Raw genomic sequence first — 26,163 nt, 5'->3', positions numbered from 1 at the left:
CTATGGAGCACTTAAAATGTAGCTAGCACAAAAGAAGATGTTCTCTAAGGGTAAAATATACCCTGGGATTTGAAGAATGTAAAATATCTCATTAATTCTCTTTATATTCATTACATGTTAAAATGATAATATTTTGGATATATTGAGTTAAATTAAAAATGTACAACGAAGTGTATATAATTGAAAAGGGTCACAGTGAATCTTTTGGGTGGATGAACATACTCTCTCTCAATTGTGATGATGGTTTCAGAGGTGCCTACATAGGTCAGAATGTATCAAATCCTATGCTTTAAATATGTTTACTTTATTATGTGTCATTTGTATCTTAATAATGCTATTTTGAAAAGTCCTCAGTGGCTTCCTCATTGCTAACATAAAGGACAAAACAGAACTAATATCATGTTTTTTCCAATGTGGCTAGTCAAAAATTTAAAATTACACAAGACTAGGTGCTGTGGCTCATGCCTATAATGCTAAAACTCTGGGAGGACGAAGTGCGTGGATTGCTTGAGCTTAGGAGTTGGAGATTATCCTCAGTGAGACCCTGTATCTACTAAAAAAAAAAAAAGTCATGTGTTGCGGTGGGTGCCTGTATTCCCAGCTAATTGGGAGGCTGAGACAAGAGGATTGCTCAAAGCCTAAGAGTTTGCACCTGCTGTGAGCTATGATGTCACGTCATTCTACCCAGGGTGACAGAATGAGACTCTGTTTCAAAAAATAATAAAAAATAAAATAAAATACAATTACACATGTGGCTCACATTATACTTCTGTTGGACAGGGCTGGTCTAGTGGTTCTAGACCTTTTTATATATCATGAAACTGAGGCCCTGAGAGGGGAAGGGCTTGCTCACTTAATAAGGTAAAGATCATATTTTCACTTAATGGCTGGCATCAGAATGCACAAGGTGAGAACTACCTATGTTGGTAAAATACCTGGATAAGTTATTGAGTGTAGAAAGTGATACTTATTTTCAGTCCCCACATACTTAATAAGTGCCAAGGCTTCAGGGAGGGGCAGAAGCATTTGGAGCAACCTCAGAAACCCTAGGGGGAAAGGGTGAGGAACAGAGAGGAAAGGGGACATAGGAGCCAGATAGATGAAGTTTGTTGGTTGTGTGATGACTCCACACACACACACAATTCCATCCCACCAAAGACCTTTAGTAAATTCTACTACTTACATTTTCTTGGTGGGTCTAGGCAGAAGGAAGGGTCTAGGTTTCATGCTTTGGTCAATGTGGTGAAATCAGAGACCACACCCAATGCTACAGGAACTTGGCTGGCACAGAAGGCTACAAGAATAGAAATCTTCCCTATTCCTCTACCCCCCAAAATTCACAAATATCTTGGGCAATGCTCTTGATGTACACTGGTCATGAGAAAGTGTGGAAGGGGGCTCAAAGCATTGTTATTTAGATCTCAGGGTAACTTAGGGTTATATACTTAGGATATCCTATAGGATACTTAGGGATCCACTTGTAAAGGATTGTAAAGTTTAAGAAAAATATTATCAGAGTGACTGTAGCTTTATTTTCTACCTTCTACACATGGATTCAACAAATGAACCAAGAAGTATTAAAGAAGCTTCTACTGCAGGCAAGGCTAATGCCCACTCTCACCATGCTAGGTGTAATGAAGTATACAGAAAAGCCATGGTCATTTTAAGCCCACAGAGAAGTCATTTCAGCAAGAGATGGCACAGGCAAAGAACAGAAATTAGACAGCAGACTAGTTAAAGGTATATGGGGATGATTAGAACTAGGGAGAAAATAGTTCAATACCCTGGTAGAGCATGAATTCAGCCTCAATGGACAATGAATATCAGAGAAGTGCTGGATGTGTCTAGAATCCTTGGCCAGGAGAGAATGAAAGGAAAATAAGTGGGCAGCATGTGGAACCCCAAGTTCAGGAGGAACTGGGTAAGGCATATGAGAAGGGGACCGGCGGGTTGCATTTTGAGGGAAGGAAATATGTAGGGTTTGGCTCTCAGTTTAGAATTTATCTGGCTCTACTGTGAGCCAGAATCTGAGGACGAGAATGGGCATAAAGCAGCTCAGATCTGGTCCAGGGGCATCATGGCTACCATCAGGGGACAAAATGGTGGAGGCTACTTGGCTTATCCCCTCACTCTGTTCCCTGTTGACTTTACCTGCCGCCTTGCCAGTGTTCACAAGGAAGGCCTGATAAGGGAGGAGTGATGTGTCCATATGAGCCAGCAGCAGCTGTGGCACATGTAACTTGATGGTAATGGGTCCTATCACTCACCTTCCTGTGGGTCTTGCTATCAGTCCCTCAACTCCATTCAAGGATCTATTGATCACCTACTGGGTGTAAGGCCCCATGGAAGGTCCCAGCCCTGGGTAGCAGATACATGTACATACATTGTTATGATACCAGATAGTTAATTTCCCGAGAAAGATCCAGCTAAAAGGCTAACTTGAAAAGCGAGAGCACCTTCCCACTATGGTAGACCAGGAAGGCTTTGTGGAGGAGGTGACATTGGAGTGGGATCCTGAAGGATGTTAGGATTTGGATATTAATTCCTAACACTTGGTATAGTACTAACTATGTACCAGATACTCTTCTAAGTGCATTGCAAATAGTAACTCATTTAAGTCTTACCACAATCCTATGAAGTAAGTGCCATTATCACCCCCATTTCACAAGTATGGAAATGGAGGCACAGAGATTTTAAACGACTTGCCGCAAACCACACAATTGGTAATTGATGGAGCTCAGAATCAAACCTAGACAGATCTCATGTGCATAACCACTATACTATACTGCTTCTTGGATGGGCAGAAGTGAGTGCTGGTAGGGTGGTCCAAGCAAGAGGAATAGGATACTCAGAATCAGGGATGTGAGAAAACAGTCCCCTCATAGAAAGCAGGGATGCGCCTGCTATGCTTGGAGTGTCTGATGCATGAAGGAAGCGCTCCAAGATGGGATATGAAAGGAAGGCAGGTTCGTGCTAAGGCTTCAGGCACCTGAGGCCAATGGGTCTCATGGTGCTTTGAGGGGTACAGTAGCAACACTCACCTCAGGCCTGACTCCAGAAAGAAATCATTCCCCTCTGACCAGGCCCAGTCGAGGTAACACTGCCTATTTCCCAGAGGGGCTTGCTCAGCCCCATGGGCCAGCCACTAAGCTCTAAAGCAAGTGTTCATTCAAGGACAAAAATGGAAAATTCATCATGCTGAAGGCAGGAAATTCCACAGTGAAGGCCTCTTGAAGCTGCATCACTGCAACAAGAGCCATCCCCTGTACAAGACAGGTCCCATTCCTGTTTTGTTTGTTTGGCGACTGAATGTTGTTATTCCCTGCTCTGCCTGTGTTTATGTCGGGGAACATTTGCCATCAGAAAACAAAGTCCAGGCAGGGGCCCCACCAATGCAGCTGACTACGGAGCCCTTCACTCCGGCATTTCCGGGCTTGCTCCCACCTGATGGATTTCTCAACTGAACGACATCAAAGATCTTCTCTTCTGCTAACCTCTCGTCTGAAAGGGACTGTGGCGCTGAGAGGAAGCCATTTGATGCTGGAAGCAGAGCAACTTCAGGACTTGATATTTTCACCCATCTCTAGCCTGGGTGACAAGTGAAAAAGGCCAGTTCCACAACCCCCAGGAAGCAGGAGCAGCAAACCTAAGTCTGGGACCCTCAGGCCTCTCTGCAGGTGACACCTGCATAGAAGCTGGCATGGCCCAGGCCTGGGACAGCAGCGCTAAGGGGGCAGCTCTTGCAGAATCAGATCTTAGAACCAGAATGGAAAGCAGGAGAGGCAACACCAGCAGCTTCTGGGATGAGTACCCTTATCTTGCAGATGAGATAAGTGAAACGCAGCCAAAAGGGAGGAGGATAACAAAGAGATCCAGAGAAGGGAAAGAGAGTAGGGGAGAGGCACAGAAAATAAAAGCTAAAACAGAACCGAATGAGACTCAGAAAGGGCTACCCTCTTTGCCCTGTAACCATCTGGCTAGAGGTCCCTCTGTACCTTTCTTCTGGCCACCCTGGCCCTCACCTTGGGTCCTTACCTGGGCCTGACAGACATCTCTTTCACCACTCCTGGCCCTCTGGTCCCTGCCACCAGCTGTCAGACAATTAAGCACATCCCACTGGGCTCCAAGTGGAGTTTGGCCATCCCATCCCAGTCTTCCCTCTCCTTTGAGGTCTAGCCTAAGTTCCCTTTCCTCTGCTGTGGCCCTTACTGTCCTTATCTTCTTCTTAGACAACAGAAGTCTGAGCTGCATAGGTGAGCACTGGGCTGGGTATCCACTGGTCCATGGGTTCCCCACTCCCTCCTGCACCATCTATCAGTCAGGACAAAGGCCAAGTCCTGTCCTGTTCCCTCCTTTCCTTCCAGTGGCCCATACCCTGTGGGCCAGTGAGATGTAATGATATGATCTGACAAGCCCCTCTCTCGACATAGGCATCAACTGACCACTGAGGCTGGTAGTGCCTGAAGACAGGGATTGGGGAGTGGGGTGGGTGGCAAAAAGAAAGGGGCACAAAAGAGAACAGAAAGAGTCACTGACAGGGAGGGGAAGCCACTTCTTAAGAACAAGTAGAGAGAGAGGATGCGTTGCCAATGGCTGAGAGTCTAAAGAGGGTAAATAGAATGCTGACCAAGTTTGGACCCCTCCTGCGTTCAAAACAGGGTGGCACTGGACCCTCTGTCTGATGACTTATGGGGTGGGCTTAGTGCTCAGCACTCAGGTGGGAATGGGAATCTGGCAACATGGGGGCTGGGAGACGGTAGGGAAGGGGCCATATATGCTACACCAAGCTGGCAACATTCCCTGGTCTGGACCCTGTGGGCCCCACCCCAGGCACCAGGTGCTTACACACTCAGCTGCAAGTTCCCCTGAATGAGGCAGCTAGATTGTGGCAGTGGCATCTGGGTGAGGAACAGAGCCAAGTGGGGCCTTGTCTAACTCATCTTTGAATTCCTTTCCCTGATCCTCCTAGCACCTAGCACTGTGCCTGGCACACAGCACCTGCTTAGAAAGGCCTGGCTAATTAATAGTAATAGCAGATGTCATTTATGGGACACATACTCTGTGTCAGGAATGGTACTTTACTTGGTGACTTAACAAGATTTTCTTTTCTTTCTTCTCTTTTTTTTTCTTTCTTTTTGAGACTGAATCTCACTTTCTTGCCCCTGGTAGAGTGAGAGTGCCATGGTGTCATAGCTCACAGCAATCTCAAACTCTTGGGCTCAAGTGATCCTCTTGGCTCAGCCTCCTGAGTAGCTGGGACTATAGCCGCCTGCCACAATGCTCGGCTATTTTTTTAGAGATGGGATCTTGCTCTGGCTTAGGCTGGTCTCAAACTCGTGAGCTCAAGCAATCCACCCTCTCAGCTTCCCAGAGTGAAAAGATTTTCTTGTTTAGCTTTGACAACCCTATGAGGAAGGTACTGCATTTTAGCCCCATTTTATAGATGAGAAAATGATGCTCAGAGAGAATAACAGTGACTTGTCTAAGGTCACGCTGCACGTGTATAATAGGCTAATACTAAAGCTCAAGTCTATCTGATGCTTGGAGTTAGGCTACTAACCCTATGCTATATTGTTGAATGAATGAAAGAAATGGAATCCATAGCTATGACTTCATTAGTGCTATGCTTGAAGCAAAAGACACATGAATTGATTAAATGTGAGGGTCTGAGATACACTCCCCTTGCAATGCATGTATGTAGGCACACATGCGCGTGCACATACACGCATACACCCTGGGCTTTGAAAACTCTGTAGTGCAAATATTGCAACTCCCAGGAGGGAAGTGGCTTTGCAGAACACAGGCTCTTGGGGGTTGAAGAGGGAGGGAAGGCCTGTGCTAGGGCTGCCTTCACACTAAAAATACAAATGCAGAAGGCAGATAACCTGGAACAGATATGGCACTGGGGAGGGGGTTTACCCCTTTGAAACTTTTGAGTGACTCTTGCAGTTCTTTACTTGTCCCCTTACATCACAGGAGGGTTATGGAGATGAGGTCATAGCTGGCTTTCCAAGGCCAGGCCTGTGGGTGGGTACCCTTGGACAAACACGGACAGACTCAAAAAGAAGAGACTCACATCTATAAGGGCCTCAAGCTAGGCTGTTGGAAATGCCTTTTCCCTGGCTTCACTTGCTCAGTGAGGTCTACCCTGCACACCCTTTTTAAAATTGTACCTAACCCTCACCCTCCCTAGTCCCCTTTTATGCTATTACTTGTCTCTAATAGCATTGAACATAAAATGACTTTTTTAAAACTTATTTGTTTTCTTTATCTTCTGTCTTCCTCTATTACATTGTATGTACCATGAAAGTATGGGACTGTTTTGTTCACTGCTGCAGTCCCGATACCAAGAATAGTGCCTTGCACACAGTTGGAGCTCAAGAATTTGCTGGATGAATAAATTCGCTGATTTCAATTCCTTATAAACAGTGTACAAAATATGAGGATATTTACATTGCAATGTATTTTGGGTCATTCCTTGGGGGAGGCATGGTGTTTGGAAACACAGCCTATATAGAATCCATTAAACTGGCTAGTGTGAGATCCTTAGAACAAAGCAACGTTCTTGTAAACATGACTTCCCTGCCACAATGACTTACTGCAATCTTCACTCTTGAAGAAGGGCTTCACTGACTGAGGTTCAAAATTATTCAATCACAAACAAAATCAATGGGAAAATTCAGCAGTGTTTAGGACATTGTTTGTTTACCGCCACTATCAGCAGACAGGATCTAAACTGCAGGAGGACTTGATGTAGCACTTCCTAAGCAACCTGGGTCAACAACAACCACAACAAAGGCGGGAATTCCCCATTAATGACTAATAATAGCTCATTTTACACTCACTGGCTGTGTGACCTCAAGCAACTTACTTGACCTCTCTGAGCCTCAGTGTCCTCATCTGTAAAAATGGGAATATAATGGTGCTTACATCATAGGATCACTGTGGGACTTTGATGAGGTAATAGATGCAAGGTGTTTGAAACAATGAATGATATATAATAAACACTACATAAGTGTCACTTATTATGTATATTATTTCTAAACAGTGAGTGTCTCTAGAGAGGATCTATAACCTCTCCCTATGCCCAGTGCAAAATATGTAAGCACAAAATACGTATTAGCCATTATGACTGCTGTTAGTATGATGATGAAGATGATGATTAAAAGCAGTATTATAATTAGTTAATTTATTCTCTTTCTATAGGAACTGCAAACTCCATGAAGGCAGGCAGGGACCAACCATGAAACCTAGAGCTGTTGAATATAGTGAATGCTAAACTTATACATAAAGTAGGGCTCAATTGAACTTCATGAGTGACTTTTACCTGGGGCTTTTATAATTATACTACCACCTTAGGTCTCAAGTATCCATAAGCATGAGTCAGCACTGCCTCTCTCTACTGTAGGGGGAAATAAAGGCTATAGAAACTGCGGTGCCTATTTTCCCCCAGGAAACTTACAGTCTCAAGTCTGGCCCTGAGAAATAACTTCTAAGGTATTCATAACTAAGAAGTCATTGAACAAGGTAGGGGCCGATTGTGATCATGGTTAATAAGGACATAAATTGGGTGATGACAAAGAGTATATGTGTAGGTGGTTGGGGACAGGGATAGGTGGGGAGACTTTGACTTTTTACAGGTCATCAGACCTCTAAGAGCTGGTAGCATTTGAGCTGAGGCCTGAAAGATGAAAAGGAAGAGCCTGCAAAGATCTATGGGAAGAACATTCCAGGCAGAGGAAATAGCAAGTACAAAAGCCCCAGGGCAGCAAAGGGCTTGGGGTCTCTTAGACTGGAACTGAGGCTGGTGTGCCTGGGACGTTAGACAGATAGATGAGTTTGGAGAGGCAGGGGTGGGCTGATCCTGCTGGGCCCTGTAAGCCATGGTAAGGGAGGGTCATGAACATAAGAACAATTTATGCCACTGAGACCTTTCCCTAAAACACTCTGTTACCACATGTTGGTAAATTAATCTACATTCTATCAGAACAGAGGAAAGATGTGGCACCTGGTCACCCATTTTTCCATCATAGTTATGGACGTATCAGAACAGCAAAGTTTCTCTGTTTTGGACTTCATCAATTCAAATGTTGAACTAGTTCACACAAAGGTTAGACTATGAGATAATGGGTTTGCTATACTGCTTCCCATTCACTGTTTAAAACAGGCTCTCCAGAAAGTTAGAAATCAGCCATGGCTGTGCAGCTGACACATCAGGCTTATTTATTCATTAAAGCTGATTCCTGAAGATTCCTGTCTGGCATCATTTTGTTAACTCTCCTCCTATTGATATACACTGGAAAATGATTATTAAAAAATAAAAAATATAGTTTTGGAGAAAACATTAAATATATCAATTTTTAAAAACAGAATCAAAAGCTTGGTCTCTGCCCAATTCACCTGAATTTCCTAAGCATCTATTGATATCTCTGTGATGAAACGTTTGTGTTCACATCCTGGGCAGGAGACACAATAAACCTTGAAAAATAAAACACAAGAACAAGTTCCTTACTCCTTCCAAGAACTCTGTTCAGAATCAGGTTCCAGGTCTTGGCTTCTTGAACTGGCCTAGCAGACAAGTGTGTATTTCCTATGTTACATCTCAGAGCCATCATTCTGACCTTCAAGACTTTCTTTCTTCAGCAAGGCTCATCCCAGCAGACAGTGTGGCACAGGTTACATTCAACAAATATTCGTTTGTTTCACTACATTTCCCAGCTTACTTTGCAATTAAGTTTAGGCCATGTGACTAACCCTGACCGAGAGAGTCAATGGATGTAAAGTGTGCCATTTCTGGGCTGTGGTAGTTAGCAGTTTACGTGCTGTAATGGACTGAATTGTGTCCCCCCCACCAAAAAAAAATTCATATTTTGAAGCCTTACCTCCACCATATATATATATATATATTTTTTTTTTTTTTTTTTTTTTTGGCCGGGGCCAGGTTTGAACCCACCACCTCTGGTATATGGGGCCGGCGCCCTACTCCTTTGAGCCACAGCCGCTGCCCCATGTGAATATATTTAAAGTAAGAATGTAATTAAGGTTAAATGAGGTTGTGAGAATGGGACTATGATCTAATAGCATTAGTGCCCTTGTAAGAGGTAATACCAGAGAGCTTGCTAACTTTCTCTCTTTGCCATGTGAGGACACGGTGACAAGTCAGCCATCTGCCAGCCAGAAAGAGGGATCTTAGCAGTCACTTAATCTGCCAATGTCTTGATTGTTGACTTCCCAGCTCCAAACTGTGAGAAATGGATTCCTATTGTTTAAACTACCCAGCCTATGATAGTTTGTTGTGGCAGCCTGAGCTAACTAAGACAATGTGCTTCTCCAACTCTCTCCTTCCCTGCTGTGTAGCTCTTAGAGGCCACACATTTCAGATGGCCTTGCTATCTGTTGTCCAACCTGTACTAGACTTTGTGTGAACAAGCCTGTGTTAAACCACTGAGATTTCAGGGTTTCTATGTTCTTGTCACATTACCCAGCCTATCCTGACCAATGCATAGTGGCAGAGAACAGGGCGTGGTGTGTACCATTTTTGTCCAAACGAGACCAAATGCTGATGAGCACCACCAGCTATTCTTCCTCAGGCTTAGCTTACTCCTAAGACTGTGGCCCTACGGAGTCCTGGATATTAAGACAGAGGCAAACTATGGTTCTTGGGTACTGGATTCAGCAAACAATGAAGATTTAAACATCTCAAGAAATCCACTGAGGTTTCAAGTAAGAAAACAAGAGCTTGGGCAGTGCCTGTGGCTCAAAGGACTAGGGTGCTGGCCCCATATACTGGAGGTGGTGGGTTCAAATCTGGCCCTGGCCAAAACTGCAAAAAAAAAAAAAAAAAAAGAAAGAAAGAAGAAAACAAGAGGTCCAGCTGCTAAAATGTTAGGAAATCCTGGGAGGTAAGGCATTGTTTCTAGAAAGCCCCCATTGAAATGTCTAACAGTTCCCTAGAAGGGGTTCTGTATTAATCCTCTGACAACTAAGAGACCCATTCTTATGAACTGATTTCTCAGGGGAGGGCTAGAGGGACAGGCCCAGGGCCTCAGGGTCATCCTAGGTCACAGAGTAGGAGACAGATCATCCAGCTTATCCTAGGGTTATCCCTCCATTGTCCCATGAGGAGGTATGAATTTCTTTAGGAGTAGGAAGTCCATGTCATTACTCTCTCTCTGACTTCTCACTGGTCTTCCCTTCTTGGTCCAGAGGACCTGAATGACCATCGCTCTAGACCAGGCATCCTCAAACTATGGCCTGCAGGCCACATGCAGCCTGCCTAGGACATTTATCCGGCCCACCAGGTGTTTTTGCCCCCACTGCCTGTCCTGCTTAGCAGCAGACTCATCCTGGAGCCTGCAGTCCAGCCCTCCAATGGTCTCAGGGACAGTGAACTGGCCCCCTGTTTAAAAAATTTGAGGACCCCTGCTCTAGACCATCCATGCGAGAGGGTGGAAGTGAACTTTGAGGTCATGCCATTTTTTTCAATGTTTGGCAAGACTTACCCTCAAGTATTTCCTTCCATCTGACATTCTAAATTTGTCTCTTCTTCCAAGGACAAGCTCAAGCCCAAGCTTCCTTAGGAAATCTTCTCTGACCCCTTTATCCCTTTGGAATGCCTGCTGATCTAATAAGACTAGCTACAGCAAATATGTATTATGAACCATTTTGTATCAAGCCCTGGACTAGTTTTCTCCTATACTATCTCTTGGACCTGCCCAGAATTCCAAGAGAGGTGTTGTTATCATCCCTCCTGATATCTGAGGAAACTAAGATTCAGAGAGAGGTCGGGACTTATCCAAAGTCGCACAGCTACTAAATAGCCTCTACTGCACCCACCTCATCCACCCTGTCTGTAAAGGCAGAAAGTAGAGGGGCATCATTGAAGCCAGGAGACTTTGGCCTAGTATTGTGGCCAGGTGAAGGGCTTCAAGAGAATGCTATCAAGACTGGGGTGAGGGTGGGTTGCAAAGTGGGGAGAATGTCATTTAATTCCTGGTTGGACATCTCCTTGGTTGGCAGACTGGTGGTTCTGCCCTGAGTCTCCATGAACAAACTACAGGGAAGTGGGGAGAGGGCAGGGAAGAGAGCAGAAGCAGCAGTAGTGTGGCTGGCAGAGCGAGTCTTCCTCGGGTCAGGTGGATGCCTCAGAAGGTCAATGCTCTTGAGTTGTCTTACCTTGTCCCATCCAAGAAGACTGACTACTGGGTGATGGGTCCCCAGGAGCAAAGGTCTTTGGGGATACTTCTGGGAGCAGTTGTATCTAAGTGTTGATGGGGGCAGTAGTGGTTGTAAGAAGTGGTGGCTGAATAGCTTCTCCCACATCAGGGAACTTTCAAGTACAGTGGCCTCTAGAACCCTTCTAAGATGGGTAGTGACTACAGAAAAGAAAATCACTATATGTTTATACTCCATTGAGTTGAGACTGTACAATGAAGCAGTTATACAAGATGAAACACTTTCCCTGATGACCTGTGATCCACTTTACCTTCCTTCAAAAAGCTCAGTGGCCCCCGCCTCCTGTGACCTCTCCATGGTGAGGCTGGCCTAGCAGCTGGAGGAAGGGAGGACTGAGTTTCAGTTTGAAATGTACTCAGGGCCGGGACAAGAGGGAGGTAAATGAGGACTCTAGGACACAAGGTGTCAGGAGGTGCCCACTCTCAGGGGCTGACCCTGCTCTTGCATGGCCCTGTGGAGGAGCAAAAGACTCCCTAAATTTTGCACCCCAGGCACCTCACTTGTTTCACCATTATCCTGGCCCTAATTGTAGCCACCACAGGGCTACTTGTGGCTGGCCAGAGCCCAGGGGTTTCTCCTGGGATTCACAGAACATTTCAGGCCCACAAGGATATTCTGGGCTTGGGTGCTGAAGATCTAGCACAACAGCCAACCTTGACTCCAGAACAGACAGGCTTTCCTATAGCAGGTCCCAAGATGATGCCTATAGCAAAACTGCCTCCTGGAAACAGCACCCCTCACCACCCCCATTCCCCAAAAAGGCCAAACAAATTTTGTACGTGTGAGAGGAGGAGGGACACTAGAAAGGAAGACTGGAGACATGTATCTATCCAAGTCCCAAATTGTATCATCCAGGGAGGTGACAACCTTTCCACACCTGTTCTCCATCTATAAGATGATAGTGCCTCCCTCATGAGGCTGCAGTGAGGACAAAACAGGATCCTTCCTGTCTGAAGCCCTGGGCCCCAGGCCTCCTTCTACCACGCCCTTGCTGGGTAAGTTGGAACAATTCTAACCTCTCTGTGGTTTGTCTACAACGCACTAAAGGATGTTTTTCACAACCTGAAAGCAAGTAGTTAAATGGAAATGGAAAGAATTTTTTAACTACATGAAAGCAGAGGACTGGTCCTAATGGTTTCTTAAAGTCCCTTCCTATTTTGTGTTTCCATGATTTACAAACAAAACAAAACAAACAAAACAATAAAAAAAGCCTCTCCTAGGAACCGGAGAACAGAGCCAAGAACCAGGGTTTTTTTGGCCCCACATCCCCTCCCACCAAAGAAAACTAAGGTTCTTCTGCCCCCTGGTGTCTACTATTGTCACTGCAGTCACTTCACTCCAGTGGCCCACGTAGGTTTCAGGAGATTTGGAATCACTAATTTTCATTCGTTCGTTCAGATATTCCATCATGCCTCAGGCATTTACGGAGTGCCCTACTCTGGGCCAAGAGATATGTTGTACACTGTGCTTACAAAGATGAATAACATTGGAATCCTTCGTTTAAGGAGGCCACAGTCCAGTGGGAGAAGACAGACACACAAGCAGATCATTTAGATACAGTTAAGTAAGTGCTCTGTAAAAGGCCATTATACGGTGCAAAAGGGGTGAACTTAGCTGAGGGGGAAGGAACACGTCGGGAAGAGCTTGGCAGGAAGCAGTGGTGGTTGAGTTTGATGACTGAGTTTGAGTTCTTCAGGTGGCTGAACAGAGATGGATATGTGTCCCCTCATTAGAGGGGCTATATAGTGTTTGGTATGCTGGGGGCATGGAATGGGCTTGGAGGAACAGTGGGAGATGGAGTTAAGAGCTGGGAGGAGGCCAGCATGTGGAGGACCTTGGATGTGATCCCTCAGTTACTGGGAATCAGAGAATCATCAAGGGGTTTTCAGCGAAGCAGTGACCTAGGCAGATATGAATTCCTATAAATTCATTCTGGATGCTCTGTAGAGAATGGATTGCAGAGACGCAGGGCTAGAGGGACTTTCTGTTGGGTGACCAGTTTTAAAAAGAAAACCCAGATGCCCAGTTAAATTTGAGTTTCAGATGAATAGAGATTTTGGATTATGACACCCACCCCACTCCCTATATTTGGTCCAGGTAATGTGCCAAGGGCCAGCACCTGGGATGAAGCTAGGGCCTCACTACATCTGTTCCTTGCCACTCTGCACCATCCATTGCCATGGCTAGCATGAATTGTCCAGCTCAGGTAACCCTGACAATTAGGACAGATTCTTCTTCCTAGGGAGGGAAACCCCAGAGTCCCAGAACTCTGCAAGTTTCCCTAGGGGCTTTCTCACCTCTGGAAGGCTGGGACTGAAATGGTAGCGGGGTTTCTCTGAGCACCTTGTGACCCTACAGTGCCTCCCAATGGCCAGACAGCACACTGCAGTTGAGATAAGATGGGAAGTGGATTTGTACCACTGGGAAAGCTTTACATTCCTGATTTTCCCTTGGTAGGGCACAAGCGTCCTACCCCTGCTCTGCCACTGGCCGTCTATCAGGAGTGCTGTTGGCACTCAGCTCTGAGGATCTAAGCAGCTCATTTGTTCAGTGGACCTGCTGCTAAAGAGATAGGCTAAGATGACATCCAAAGAATCAAACAGGTAGGTCCTGAGATTCTTGTCAGAACTCAAGAAGATGCTTCAGGTTGATCCAATTAGTCTCAAAAATCCTAAGCCTTCCAGATTTAGATACCAGCCTAACAAATACAGCTAGATATGTTTGAGAACCCTCTCCCACCTACTCCACCCAGAAAGCTGGGGTAGGGGCAGTGGGGGGGGGAATTATACAATTGGGCTGCTCACAGTGGGTGTGTTGGTAGGCCAGACAGTATGGCTGCTAAATTTTACAGCATGCCACCTCCTTCTTTGGGATCACAGCCAGTCAGAAAGAAACTCTGAATGTCCCATCCTACATCCCCTCTACACCAGAGCATGTTGGCAAGAGGCAAGGTTCTATGCCAGGGGTCCTCAAACTTTTTAAACAGGGGACCAGTTCACTGTTCCTCAGACCACTGGAGAGCCAGAATGCAGGCCCCAGGACGAGTCGGCTGCTAAGCAGGACAGGCAGTGGCGGCAAAAACACCCGGCGGGTCGTAGTTTGAGAACGCCTATTCTGTGCTCTAGTGAGTGGGGTTGAAGAGACAACCAGGCTTCACATGACTTTGTGGGTTGGCGCTCAAGGCTGATCTGGAGTGACTGAACAAGACATAAAGAATCCCGGCTCAGGAAACTCAGAAACTTGTTGTGGGGAATTGAGGACACCTCAGGTTGTTGTCCAGAGGCTAAGATTATCACTGAGCCACTGCTGGTGTCTCTCTTCAGTTTCCAGTGCCCTCCGGCTGGAGATGGCAAGCCACTCTAGAGGCCATGCCCTCTACCCTCTGTTTTCTCTCAGTTTTGGGGCATTAGTCTTTGCCATATCCCCTGGGGGACCTAACCCCTTTTATCCTGGGTCCAAGTCTTTGGAAAAATATACAACTTATCATGTGTCTCATCTATAAAAAGGGAATAACAAAAATATTCACCTCATAAGTTGATCATCTAGGCTAAATGAGCTAAGTGCTTTGTTATTTTTGTTATTTTTATTATTACTAATACTTCTCAGAGTCTGCGATTGAGTCTCTATGAGGATCTAGATATCAACTTGGGTCTGAAGTTCCTCCAACTCTCTTCCCTCCCCCTTCCTCTCAGGATCTCTAGTTATCTGCTTGAAAAATGAAGTAAGAATTACTCCATCTTTTCCTGGACTATCTCAGCTCCTGGACCAGCTCCATGGGTTGTGAGTTGTCTAGAAGCAGACCTCTGAGGGTTCTGTGGATTAAAAGAGGCACCATGGTTATGGTCATTGAGTTGTGCAATAGCCCAGCTATCTTCCCGTAACTAATGGACAGGGATTTGTCTGAACTCTTGCACTAGGGGCCAAGGCTCGGCTCTGACATTGAGATGTACTTTATGTGATCCACTGGCCTGCTTTATCCCAGACTGTCTGCTTTAGCCCCACTTCCTGGCTGGCTCGGAAAGATATACATTTCAGAGTTTCTGGGCCACCTTCTGTGTAGCCAAGGGGATGCAGACGAGCTCCATAAGACCCCTGCAGTCACTGGGTCCCACAGGACATAGGGCATCTTTCATATCTCCAAACTGATGTCTTGCCAATGACATCCTCAGACCAGGGGAGTTCCTTGGTCCCCTGATGATGTGAATTTTATCTTGATTTAGGTATGAAGTATTGATTCTAACTTTATTTTCTTCCAGATGGCTACCTAGTTTTTTAAGCAGCACTGATTGAATAGTAAACACAAGAATCAAATCAGCATGCACAGTCAGAAGCAGGAACTGGGACAGAGGAAGGGAAAGGTAGATCCATAATTCCCACTTATCTCATGTGCTTATTTAGAGGTGGGGTTGAAATTGCTGCACTAACTCATTATTTTGGTCTCTTTTGTTGTTGTTATTCTGAGCAGTCATATGGGAACTCCTGTGAGTTAAATGCTATATAATATATATTACTATCAAGGCCAACTTCCAGTCTTGTGGGTGCTATGTTTAGGGGATCCAGTTTTCATTGGTATAATCTTAGATCACAGTCTAGATGAGGGATTGGCAAACTTTTCATAAAGAGTTGGACAGTAAGTATTTTAGACTTTGCAGGCCCTTCAGTCTCTGCAGCAACCACTCAACTCTGTTGTAGCATACAAGCTGCCATGGACAACATGTAAAGAAATAAGTATGGCTGTGTTCCTATAAAACTTTATTTACAAAAACAGATGGTGGGCTTGATTTGATCCCCAGGCCATCCATAGTGTGCCAAGACCTGAGAGCAACCGAGACATAATTCTACAGGGTTTTTCCAGAGGCACACAGGACAGTGTCATAGCAAATACAGGGTCATCAAGCGTCCTCATAGACATCTTAAATGTGTCTTTGTGGCCATGTAGGTGGGCAGGACTTCTGACTTAGGTTCCTCAATAGTATGTCCTGTGTACACTCTCAGAACAAGCCATCTTGGCATTTTGGATTGCCTAGGCTGTCCCTTGATTAAGTCTAAATTTCAACTAGGGCCACTGCACATAGGTGTGTCCCCACCTGCACCAAACCATTTCTGTTAGATCACAGGCTGAGCCCAAGCATACGACCAGTCAGTGCTGGGCCTCCCCTTGTCTGTCTAAGGAGAGAAGAAACATGAAGATTGTCAGGTTGGGATGGTTCTTTCATTCCCTGAGAACACAGGAGGCGAAAAAGGTTCATGGGATACAATGAGTTCAGTTTGGCATGTGTTGAGTTTAAGATGTCTATGGGACATCCAAGTGGAAATCTCCAGCAGACAGTACAATATAGACATTCAACTTTATCTAAATTCAACACTACCCCTGCTTTCAAAGAAAAACAAAATGATAATGGAAAGTATTCTAGCAATTCCTCCTTTTAGCCAAGTGCGCATGTGCTCTGTAATGAATGTGAAATGGAAGAAGTGGATCTGCTCTTTATTCAGAGGTTCTCTGTTCTAACACACCTGGCAGTATGACCATTTCCCTAGGTGATGGTTCTTGTATTTAAACATGCCAGTAAGGTGTGGGGAGCAGGGAGAGAATGAATATCCTGGGAGTATTATTTCACTTTTAGGGTACTCATGGGATTTTTTTCCTGGGCATGTTCAATTTTGCCATAAGTAACTGTAAACCTGAAGAGGATGTGACACCACCGTAAATAAGTCTGACGTATATGGTGGTAGGGACAGACTCTGCTTTAAACAAAAAGTGGAGACTTGCTAGTACATAGCTGGCAACTGCAAAGGAAGTGAGTGGTGTTTGTGGAGAGAGAATGTACAGAAAGAAGAGAAGTGACCCAAGCCTTAGCCCATGCCATCACCTAGTGGTGGGGACAAGAAGGAAGAGGAGCCTGTAATGGAAACTGAGGTGGAGTGGTCAGCAAGGTAGAAGGAAAACCAGGAAAAGTGTGGGGTTCTGGCAGCCTGGTGAAGGGAGAGTTCCAGAATGCTGCCGAGAGTTTGCATAAGGTGAGGACTAAGAAATGACTTTTGGCTTTTGTAACATGGAGGTTGCTGGTGACCTTGGTAAGAGCCATGTCAAAGGAATGGCCTAGAGATTGAGGTGAGAAAGTAGGGACAGCAAGTGAAAATAGTCTCTTAAGAAGCATGGCTGTGGAGGTGGCGACAGATTGGTAGAGCAGGAGAGTTTTCTCCATCAGCCATCACCCCCCTGTATCAGGCCTAACAGTGCTTGGGGGGAGTGAGTGAAGGAATTCCATCCCTGTTCTGCCACCATTTCATGCCACAAAGAGCCTTGTATTAGTTTCCTAGGATAGCCATAACAAAGTACAGCAGAGCGGGAGGCCTAGAGAACAGAAACACATCGCCTCACATTTCTAGAGGCCAGACGTCAAAAATCAAGGTCAGCAGAGCCTTCCTTCTGAAGGATGTGAAAGGGAATCTGTACCATACTGCTTCGCTAGCTTCCCGTGGTTTGCTGGCAACTTTGGGCATCACTCTTCTAGATGCATCACTCTGATCTCTGCCTTTATCTTTACAGGGTGTGCTCCCTATGTACATGCCTCTGTGTCTGAATATCCTTTTTTTAATAGGGAAACTAGTTATACTGGACCAGAGTCCATCCTACTCTAGTACAGTATCATTTTACTTAACTATAATAGTTATACCTGCAACAACCCTGTTTCCAAATAAGGTCACATTAACAGGTACTGGGGCTTAGGAGTTCAACGTACCCATTTTGTAGAAATACAATTCTATCCATAACAAGGCTCATTCTCATTTGGCCTCCTTTATTTCCACTGCCCTGTGCAATCTTCTGGTCAGGGATCATTGTCTCTTCCCAGTTTGTATCTGTGTCTCTACCTCCTTACCCAGCTGCCCAATTGCCTCCATCCTTCCTTTCTAGCTGACCCCTCTCCAGAGGTCTAAGGGTCATTAGCTTTAAGCAGCAAGATACCTCTCAACCATTGTTGATACTATGTATGTATTCATTTAAGACTGAGACTCACTCTGTTGCTCAGGCTAGAGTGTCCTGCCGTCAGCCTAGCTCATAGCACAACCTCACACTCCAGGACTCCAGCTGTCCTCCTGCCTCAGCCTCCTGAGTAACTGGAACTACAGGCACCTGCCACAATGCTTGGTAATTTTTCTATTTTTAGTAGAGATGAGGTCTTGCTCTTGCTCAGGCTGGTCTCAAACTCCTGCTCAAGCAATTTTCCTGACCTAGTCTTCCAGAGTGCTAAGATTACAGACACGAACCACCATACATGAACTCTTCGTTAACACTTTCTAAATAACTTGAAACACTGAGGGATAGTGAAGGAGGCAAGAGAGGCAAATGTTATTTAATTCTGCCTGGTGTTCAGTGAAAGACAGGGCTAAAATTTCCATGGCCTTTGGACAATTTCAATCTACCCCTGAAAAAGTGTTTTTGTTTTTGTGGATGCTTTAGGCCTTAAATAGGAGACTATATGAAGAATAGTCAATCAAATTCCCCAAAATAGAAAGAAATGATCATGAACTAAGAAAAGTAACTGCAGCTTTAAATACCAGTTTGAACTAGAAACAATAATTCTCCTCTGCCATCTAGTGGCCACAGCTACAATCAGTAAACCATCCTTGCTCTTCAAAGCCAGGGTCCCATTAGAGGTAGAAGAATGGCCCATTGTCTGCAGATGGCCCTATTCAAGTGTGCTTGATGTGTGGACATGTCTTTGAGCTCCGTGGTCAAGATGGGACCTTTGCTGGTTGGTGTGTCAGCAGCTGGAGGCTGTGTGGAGAGCAGACCTGTGAGATAAGGGAGCTGTGCAGAGCAGTGCCTCTGTGTTGGCAAGGTCCTCCCACCTACGTGCCTGAGCAGGGCACTGTGTTCATTCATTCCAACACACAGACATTTCTTTCTTTCATGAAATAATGTTTTCCTTAATCTCTTTCTGATTAAAAAGTAATACATCTTGGGGCGGTGCCTGTGGCTCAAAGGAGTAGGGCACCGGCCTCATATACTGGAGGTGGCTGGTGCAAACCTGGCCCCCGGCCAAAAACTGCAAAAAAAAAAAAAAAGTAATACATCTTCATTGTAAGGCATTTAGAAAGCCAAACAGATATAAAAGTAAAAAAAAAAAAATCGAGGTGGCTTGGGGGCTTTACCCTAATCTGCATGAACACCCCCCAAAGTCATTGTGGATATATGTGCCATTTAAGGCTAACCTCAGCTTGCTATGCAAAGGCATTCTGCAGCTTCCAGACAACTGCCTAGCTTACCTTTCAGTAAGAGAAAGGAGAGAGAATGTACAGAATCTACGTATATCCTACCTTCTCCACTTAATGTTAAATCCCAACATTTTTCCATGTCATTTTTAAAACTGAGGAACATTCGGTATATAACTACATATATCCTGCCTTCTCCACTTAATGTTAAATCCCAAGATTTTTCCATGTCATTATGCCTCAAAAACAGTATTTGTCAAGGCTCCATAATATTATATCCAAAATCTGCAATGTGCTTACCCACCCTTTGGTTATGAAGACTATGTAAATTGTTTCCAGGTTTTTGTGCTAATAAATAATGTTGAGGTGAACACCTATGAATTTATGCCTTTGTGTTCCTCTAGGATTATTTCCTAGAAGCAGAATTACTAGTGTAAATATTTCTAGGCTCTTAATATATATTGCCACATTGCTGCTAGAAAGGTGACTCTTTTAAAAATAGCAGATGTACTTGTTTTCCCTTGCTTTTGCCAACACTGGAGTAATCAATGACAAAAATTATTGGGTGCCAGGCATTAGGCTGGATGCTGGACATACGATAGCAAGGAAAAAAAAAAATATGGTCTGTGCCTCTGGAAGAGCACTGGACCTGGTGGGAAAGAGAGATCTTGATCACATAATGGCTGTATAATTACAAACCAAAAGAGACGAAAGGGTAGGAGGAGAGCATCTCACAAAGATGTGATCTGGTGGGTGGCAAGGATGGCTCCTCAGAAAAAGTGATGTTTCTTCTGAGACTGAGGCCTGGGCGGGGTTGACTCTGTAGTGAGGGGGAGCAGAGGGCAGTTTAGGACAGAAGTCCAGCTGGCTGAGGCTGAGAGAATGGGGGATGGTTGGATGTTGGAGGAGGCTTGAGTCTGTGAATTTGACTACTGTGAGTACCTCATATAACTGGAATCATACAGCATTTGTCTTGTTGTGACTGGTATATTTCACATGTTCATCCATGTTGCAACCTGAGTTCAGAATTTCCTTCCTTTTTAAGGCTGAGTAATATTCCATTATATGTAGTAGATCCCACATTTTGTATTTTCATTAATCCCCGGATGGACATTTGGGTTGCTGCTACCTGCTGGCTACTGTGAATAATGCCACTATGGATATAAGTATACAAATATATTGTTGAAACCATTTTGGTTATACACCCAGAAGGGGGAAAGGTGGATGATATTTAATTTTCTGAGGAACGTTGAGAGTCATTTTTTTTTTTTTTAGAGACAGAGTTTCACTTTGTTGCCCTCAGTAGAGTGCCATGGCATCAAAGCTCACAGCAACCTCCAACTCCTGGGCTTAGGCGATTCTCTTTCCTCAGCCTCCCAGGTAGCTGGGACCACAGGCACCCACCACAACACCTGGCTATTTTTTGTTGTTGTTGTTGTAGTTTGGCCAAGGCTGGGTTTGAACCCACCACCCTCAGTATATGGGGCTGGCACCCTACTCACTGAGCCACAGGCGCCACCTGAGAATTAGTTTTATTTTATTTTATTTTTTTTGAGAATTAGTTTTAAAAAGAAAATCCAATAAGGCTGAATTTGTTACCAATAAAATAATAGAAAACAACAGTACTAACCTGGATAGAGTTGGAGAACATTCTCTTTAGTAAAGTACACAAAAAATGGAAAAGCAAGTATCCAATGTATTCAATACTAATGTGAAGTCAGTGGACGAACTAATACACACTCACTCAAGAAAAAAACTTAATTTAATTCAAGTTTGGGAGAGGGCAAGGGGGAAATGAAGGGAGATTGGAGTGCTCCCACCTAATGGGCACAGTGTAAGAGTATGTGGCACACTTCCTGGGTGCGGAGCACAACTACAACAGGGACTTTACCTAACAAATGCAAACGTTGTAACTTAATTGTTTGTGCCTTCATATTAATCTGAAAGAAAAAATCTATTTCTTCAAACATTTTCTTCCCACCTTCTCAAAAATATTTTTTTTCAAACTTAATAAAACTATAATCTTGGCTTGGCACCTGTGGCTCAAGTGGCTAAGGTGCCAGCCACATACTCCTGAGCTGGCGGGTTTGAATCCAGCCCAGACCCGCCAAAACAATGATGAGTGTAACCAAAAAAAAAAATAGCCGGGCATTGTGGTGGGCGCCTGTAGTCCCAGCTCCTTGGGAGGTGGAGGCAGGAGACTCACTTGAGCCCAGGGGTTGGAGGTTGCTGTGAGCTGTGATGCCACAGCACTCTACCCAGGGCAACAGCTTAAGGCTCTGTCTCAAAAAACCCAAAGAAACAAAAAAACAAACAACTATAATCTCATGGTTCTAAGAATGTAAATGAAAACTATAATAAAAAAGACAACTATAATTAAAAAACAACTGTACTGTATGTTTGAATGTATACACATTTCAGGAACACATATTGCATACAGATTTATGTCTTTAACTGCTTTGAGGGATAATCTTTATTTATCAACCAAATTTTACTGAGTACTTGCTCTTTGCAAAGCATTATGGAGAAACCCAAAATCTAACAAGCTTGGTTCCCATATTCCTGAAAGTTTCAGTCATAAAGAGGCAACAACACTCTTTGGTGGCACAAAGGTCAGGTTCTAGGCATTCAGGAGAGGTGGGAGTCACGGGGAAAAGGTTCCTGGAGGAGGTAACATTTGGGTTTAATCTTGTTTGGGCCGATGGAGTGGTAGGGTCTACAGCAGTGTTTTTCAACCTGTTTTTTATTTCACAGCACACTTTTGATCAAAGAAAGAGTTAAGAAAACAACATACTCACTGTGCTTTGAACTTCTTTCAAAAATAATTTAATTAATGACCTTTAAAAATTTTCTTAGCACAGTGGTTGAAAATCACTGATCTAGAGAGTTCCATGTGGCTGGCACAGACTGAGCCAAAGCAGAGTGTGCCATGAGTTTAGGGAAAGGGAGGGCATGAGGTGGTCGGGAGCGGCAGATTCTGCCAGAGATGTGGGTGGAAGAGACGGGACAGCTTTGAATACTAAAGAATTGGAACTTTTGGGGTAAATGGAGCAGGGGAGTGACATCAAAGCAGTACAGTGATGTGTAGGGTAGACTGAAAGGGAGAGAACTTGGCAGCTGATAAATTAGTTAGACAAGGGTTAAATCCCCCAGGCCTAATGTAAGGAGGGTTTGGATTTAGTGGTGGGGCTGGGCAATGTGCAGAGGAGGGGAGGGGCCGGATGGAGACTGTGAATGAACTGCTCCTGCCCTCTTTTCCTTGGACATCCCCTCCTCCCCTCCCTTCCTTCTTCTTTCCTTTTCCCTTCCTTCCTCAGTCCCCTTTCCTCCCTTTCTTTCTTTCCTGCCCGCCTTTCTTCCATTCATCCTTCCTTTTCATTCTTTAAAAAAACATTATACCATGGAAATGAAATCCACAAAATAAAAAAAAAAAAAAAAACATTATACCTCCCTCATCTTGTAATGATTGTCTCGCCCATTTGGGGTTCCTTCAGAACCTTGCATAGTGGCTTGGACTTCGCAGATACTCGATAAATACTTGTTGAATTGCAATTGAGAACTGATTAAAAGTGAGACAGAAGCCAAAAATAACTTAGATCTGCGTGATGAGAGGAGACTGCCTGAAGAAGCTGGTCAGGGTCAAAGACAGGCTGTTTGAGCTGCTGGTATCTAGCTGACATGAAATGTTGAGATGTAGCTAGAAGGGATAGGGATTTTAAAGAGCACCCCCACCTTCACCCTGTACTCCCAGCTGGGGAGGCAGTGGCTGTGTCTAAGAGAACAAATTTGGGCTCCAGGATCATATTCTGGTAGGCTACTAACCAAGTACCAAGTTACGCTGTCTCCCTGAACCTCAGTTTTTTTCACCTATAAAAGAGGGATAAAGTAATTCTTTTGAAGGTTATTTATTGTCAAGGCTAACGGTGATGTTAAATGTATTAGGATGGCAAGGGGGACAAATGACAGCCAAAGTTAGTAGTTATTATGAAGACAGAGAACTGTCAGATTATGTCACTCCCCTGAGTAGGGCCTGTTGTGGCTTCCTGTGGCATAAGGAATAAAATGCGGGTCCCTTCCCCAGGCTCCTCAGGCCCGATGTGATCATGTCCCTGCTCACCTCTTGTCTAGCACACGCTGCCCCTCAGTGTGGTCTGCCTGGATGTCCCCTGAACAGGGAAAGCTGTTTTGCTGCCTTTCCTTTGCATTTATTTGCTCTTTCCTTTGCTTGGAATATTCTTTGCCAGATTTTCCATGTCTAGCTCTTTTTGGGGGGTGTATACAGTACAACAATCAAGATATGGTGTCTTTTGGGCCAAGTGCAGTGGCTTATGCCTGTAATCCTAGCACTCTTGGGAGGCTGATGCAGGAGGATTGCTTGAGATCAAGAGTTTGAGACCAGCTGAGCAAAAGCAAGACCTGTTTCTATAAAAAAAAAAAAAATAGAAAAATTAGCCAGATGTGGTGGTACACACCTGTAGTCCCAGCTACTTAAGTGGCTAAGGCAGGAGGCTTGCAGTGAACCATGATGATTTGCTGCACTCACCCTGGGACAACAGCAAGACTGTCTCAAAAACAACAAAACAAAGATACAAGATGCGGTGCTTTTTGGCTTCCTGTGGTTTTGGTCTCAGCTCAAATACCACCTCCTCAAAGCAACCTTCCTTAACCAAATACACTTGCTGTAATCTCTAGTGTATCCCCCTGCTTTATTCTCTCCAAAGCACTTGTCATGACCTTGAGTGACCTTGGGTACTGTCAATTTACATGTCTGCCTACCCCCATCCTCTTGATGAAGGTACCGTGAGAGTAGCAATATTGTTTTGCTTACTTCTATATCCCTGTACCTTGAACAGCATCAGGCATGTAGGAGGCACTCAATAAATAATTGTCAGGAGAATAACTGATCTTGAAGATGCAAGGGGAGGAGTTACGGTGATGGAGAAAATTTCAGAAAGGGTGGGAGGACAAGGGCTCTAAAGCATAGGTGGAAGAGTTGGCCTTGGTGAGGAGAAAGGCTGTTTATTTCTTTCCTTTTTTTTTTCTTTGAGACAGAGTTTAATTTTGTTACCCTCGGTAGATTGCGGTGATATCATAGCTCACAGCAACCTCAAACTTTTGGCTCAGGAGATCCTCCTGCCTCAGCCTCCCGAGTAGCTGGGACTACAAGCGCCTGCCATAATGCCCAGCTATTTTTACAGACGGGATCTCACTCTTGCTCAGGTTGATCTTGAACTCCTGAGCTTAAGCAATCCACCCACCATGGCCTCCCAGAGTGCTATGATTACAGGCATGAGCCATAAGCCTGCTTATTTCTGAGACAAGTGGGAGGGGGAAGGATGAAGTGAAGCTAGAGAACGTTTTTTGTTCAGGGCAGGGCCTTGAGAGGGCTGCTTCTGCAGGACAGCTTTGACATTTTCATAAAGTAAAGGGTGTGGTCACTTGCTGAAAGCTGAAGGGTTAACAGAAGAGGGGCCCCAACCTGGAGGCCAATAGGAGGTTTTGAAATAATTGCACTAACTGCCATTTATTTAGCACTGTTCCAAGCCCTTTAAATATATTAACTGATTTCATCCTCAGGATGGTATTATGAGGAATGGTGTGATTATTATTTTTAAGATGTGGATATATTTTCAACATATACAATTTTTGTCACTTATACCACAGTAAAACCAGGGGAGGGAGATGTAGAAACTGAGGCACAGAGAGGTCACACACCTAGGAAGTGGTGGAGCAGGGATCTGAACTCAAGCAATCTGTTGGAGCCTATGTGAAGAACCACAGCAGTTTCCTCCCTGCCAGTCCCTATGGAGCAGGTATATGAAGGGTCAGCAAGAGCTGAAGAGGAAGACTGTGGAACTGTACATGGAAGGCTCAGGGGCTGTCAGCAAGGATGTTCTGCCAGGAGGCCCAGGAATGGGAGTAGAGAAAGTAATTGGGAAGGGTGGGACTTAGGGTTAGGCATAACAAAGATGAAGGCCAAGGTGTGTGTGTGTTTGTGTGTGTGCATGAGAGAGACAGAGGGAGGGGCAGAGAAAGAGAGTAGCATATGCAAAGGTCCTGAGGTGGGAAAGAGCTCAGATTACCAGACAGAGTAAAACAGTGTCAGAGTATAGTAATGGGGGTGGGAAACGGTTCTGGTAGGCAGGTCTGAGATCTCCTGTGTCCCATCTCAGACCTTACTGAATCAGAATTTCTGGAGGTGGGGCCTAAGAAAATGCTCTGTAACATTTCCAGGTGATTCTTCTGTATACTAAGATTTGGGACACACTGATATAGAGCCAAGCAGGCCATGGGAAAACTTAGGTTTTAAAGTCAATGTACTGGGAAGTCACTAAAGGGCTATAAACAGAGGAGTGATAAAATTTCTGGAATTAAGTCATGCTGCCTGCTGTGTGGAGAATGGACTGGACAATGGCAAGGTTAAAAATGAGGAGACTAGGTAGGGGAAAGGGAAGGGATCATGGTAGCCTGGGATAAAACTGGCAGGGGAAGTGATGAGAAATAAATGTATATGGGGCACATCGTCGAGATGGTCAGTAGGAAAGAGAGAAATCAAGGCTAACTCCTACATGCTTAGTCCAAGTAATTGGGTGGACTGCACTGACATTCTCTGAGTTGTGAGAAGACTGGTAAAGGACTGGGTTAGGTGGTAGTAAAAGAACTAGAAGTAAAAGAACTCCCGTTTGGCCACATGAAGCTTGAGTCATGTGA

This window comes from Otolemur garnettii, unplaced genomic scaffold (genome assembly GCF_000181295.1).
Source record: "Otolemur garnettii isolate 467f Iridium unplaced genomic scaffold, OtoGar3 scaffold00109, whole genome shotgun sequence".
NCBI classification, from domain to species: Eukaryota; Metazoa; Chordata; class Mammalia; order Primates; family Galagidae; genus Otolemur; species Otolemur garnettii.
This window is presented reverse-complemented; position numbering follows the sequence as displayed.